At 45.1% G+C, this 3556-nt stretch overlaps 1 long non-coding RNA gene across 1 annotated transcript in view; it reads left to right on the forward strand.

The window, feature by feature from the left end:
* Window positions 1-2337, forward strand: part of LOC113455952 — a 6924-nt gene extending 4587 nt beyond the window's left edge. Inside the window, exon 3 of the long non-coding RNA XR_003376852.1 lies at window positions 1822-2337. This is a non-coding gene — a long non-coding RNA (uncharacterized LOC113455952). The remainder of the gene's footprint in view (window positions 1-1821) is intronic.
* The last annotated feature ends 1219 nt before the right edge of the window (window positions 2338-3556 follow it).

Raw genomic sequence — 3556 nt, forward strand, 5'->3', positions numbered from 1 at the left:
TAAGACCAGGCTGGTCTCGAACTCACAGAGATCCGCCTGCCTCTGCCTCCCAAGTGCTGGGATTAAAGGCGTGCGCCACCACCGCCCGGCTACTTACTGATCTTATAGAGGACTGGAGTTTGTTCCCAGCACCGATATGATGACTGACAGCCACCTATAATCCCAGTTCCAGGGGATCCAGTGCCCTCTTCTGGCCTCTGTGGGCACCTGGCACACATACAAACATGCACATAAATATAATAATAATAATAACAATAAAAGCCATGCAAGATGGCACACACATTTAATCATAGCACAGCACTTGGGAGGCAGAGGCAAAGGTAGGTGGATCTCTGTGTGTTCGAGGCCAGCCTGGTCTATATAGTGAATTCCAGGACTACATCGTGAGACTCTGTCTTGAAATAATAATAATAAGATGGAGTTGGTGGTTAAGAGCACTTACCTTTTGTCCAGAGGACCCAAGTTCAGTTCCTAGCACCCATATCAGGAAGCTCACAACCATCTGTCAGTCCAGCTCCAGAGGATTCAATGTCTTCCGCTGGCCTCCATAACACCTCACACACATATACACATGTACACACATAAGTAAAAATAAAGACCAATAAATAATAAAGTTCAATACCACTTTTTAGAAGGTCTGTCTTTCAGTTTGACTAACCTGAAAACAGAATGTCCAGGTACCTTCAGTTCCTCTTAGTGTGGCAAAGTATCTATTCCAAAGAAGAATTCTGTCTCGTGGTGGTGACACTTTTGCCAAACTTTAAAGTCTTTAGGATTTCTTCATTTTTGAGCCTGGAAATTATGACAAAACTTCCACAAGGCCATACCAGTCCAATCTGCTCAGTGGTTTGTGGGAATGTCTGTCTTTGTGTGTTTGGGAACCCTGTGAACTCAATCGTTATTTTGAAATCCAGAGGAAGGAGCATGGAAGACCCCTTACAAAGTCTTAGAAAACCTGTTACCAGCAGTCTGTGCGGAATGTTCTTCCAATGCTGGGTCCCAGAAAGGTATAACACATGACTTCCTACTTTCCGGAAAAGGTCATTTGTGTAACCAGGATGCTGTGACCAGCACATCTTGTTGAGTAACAAAACAAGTTATGCCTGCTTTTCCCTGGCAGCGCCTTCCAGGGGGCATTAAACCAAGGCACCCACTGGAAAAGCCTGAGGTCAAGAAGGGCAGAGCTCCTTCACCCTGGCTTTGAGCCTGGCTCTCTTTTAATCACGAGCCCTTACAGTCTGCAGGATCAATTCAAAGTTGCCACTGGTAGGAAATTCGTGTTTGAATTCAAACTTGTAGTTTGAATGCAGTGCTATTGATAATACGTACCCTGGGCTCAGACAGTTGGAGAAAATAAGACATAACTGCTGTTTGTTTTTCCTTTCACCAAAGTTTTTTGGTTTTTTTTTTGTTTTGTTTTGTTTTGTTTTGTTTTGTTTTTCGAGACAGGGTTTCTCTGTGGCTTTGGAGCCTGTCCTGGAACTAGCTCTGTAGACCAGGTTGGACTCGAACTCACAGAGATCCGCCTGCCTCTGCCTCCCAAGTGCTGGGATTAAAGGCGTGCGCCACCATCGCCCAGCTTTTTTTTGGTTTTTCGAGACAGGGTTTCTCTGTAGCTTTCACCAAAGTTTTTATTACGTTTATTTATGTGTGCATTGGGGAGGGGCACATGCCATAGAGAATATGTGGAGGTCAGGGGATGATATTCAAAAGTCTTCTCTTCCCACCATGAGTAACCAGGATAGAACTCACTCAAGTCGGCAGGTTTTTGGCAGCTTGTTTACCTTCTGAGCTGTCCAACAGTTCTGTTTGTCTTTTCAGAAGAGTTCTTTCAGACCCCAAAGCTAACACCGTAAGGAACCAGAGGCTTCTCAGAACTTGGCAACATCTATTGGCCATGTCTTCCAGATTGTGGTGGAGAATTTCAGCATCTCCTGAGACACAGAAGAAAACTTTGAGAACATCTTTTTGGCAACTGAGAAAACATCAGTCCAGTGGCCCCGACACACCTTCCGTGGGCTGAAGGTGCGATGGAAATGAAGTTGAGAATCATTTTTCAACCTAGGGACACTGTATATAATCTGCCCAGCTCTGAGCAGCCCATGTTTCATGCTTATACATGAAGTCTTTACAGTCCTTCAGAGAACTCCGTCGTTGGTATTAAAATCTAGTTGCAGTTTTAAGATTACACTCACTAGAAAGTTCCTGCTTTTATCCTGTTCCTAGTTTTTCCGCTTGGCTTCTTCTGGGGTCCCAAGAATGTACAGCCAGTTCTCAATTTACCATGACTCAACCAACAGTTGTGGATTTCCTGGAATACTAAATGCTTTGTTTTGTACTCAGGTCATTTCAAAGCCAGCCTTGGCTGCATAGTGAGTTTGAAGTCTGCCTAGACTACTCGCGGGACCCTGTCTTAAAAAAAAAAAAAAAACAGTAAGCCAGGTTTGATGGCACACCCCTCCCAGCACTCAAGAGGCAGAGGCAGGCAGATCTCTGTGAGTTCAAGACCAGCCTGGTCTACAGAGTGAGTTCCGGGACAGCCAGGGGTGCACAAAATAGAAAAGGAATTTATTGAGATTTAACTCCATTGTAAGTAAAGCTATGGAAAATTTTAAGCTCCACTCAGATAGAAAGCATTGACGGGGCGTCATTAGGAAACTAGTGGTAGACAGTCAGTCATCTTGCCCTGCCGTTCTAGCCAAGGGTCTAGCTCTAGCAGCGTTTTGTAAGGTATTGCTTCCTTGCTGTGGCATGCAGGAAAAGGAAAGGAAGCTTGTACTTGTGCCCTCTTTGCTCAACCCTTTGCAGATATTTTCTTTTAGTATCGAAGAAGCCATGAGGTCATTGTTCCATTGTAAGAGAGGAAACTGAGGTTTGGAGAAGGGAAGCTCTGAGCTGTGCATGTCTGAACCTCAGTAAAGTGTGTGTTTGCCCAGCGTTTCAGCCTCCTGGGAGTCTGTGAAGCCCCCTTTTTGTAAATGAGGAAACTGAAGCTCAGACGGCGTAGGTTGCCAGAGGCCACATGCCTAGTAAGGACTGAACTCTGGGATCCCCAACAATTAATTATAAAACACTATCTGCCACTGAACAGGTACCTACCTACAAACCCCAAATGAGATGTTCATTATAATTCCATGCAGGGTGAGCACTGTCCAAATCCCTGATAGATTTGCCTCTGACTACTCAGAAGTACCTGCGGAAGCAAGAGGACCACCCACCAAAGTTGTGGGCCAGCCTGGGCTATGGAATAAAACCTTGTCTCAGAAAATAAGGGCTCAGCCAGTAAAGGCACTTGTTATCGAGACTGATGACCGAAAGTCAGTTCCTAGGAACCGCATGGTGAAGGAGAAAACAACTCCCACAAGTTGTTCTCTGGCCACTCCGTGTGTGCTGTATGTGTACTCCCCCACACATACTAAGTACATATAGAAATATAAAAAATTTTATAAAGAAAGCAAACCGCGGGCTGGAGAGATGGCTCAGTGGTTAAGAGCATTGCCTGCTCTTCCAAAGGTCCTGAGTTCAATTCCCAGCAACCACATGGTGGCTCACAACC

This window comes from Microtus ochrogaster, chromosome 4 (genome assembly GCF_000317375.1).
Source record: "Microtus ochrogaster isolate Prairie Vole_2 chromosome 4, MicOch1.0, whole genome shotgun sequence".
NCBI classification, from domain to species: Eukaryota; Metazoa; Chordata; class Mammalia; order Rodentia; family Cricetidae; genus Microtus; species Microtus ochrogaster.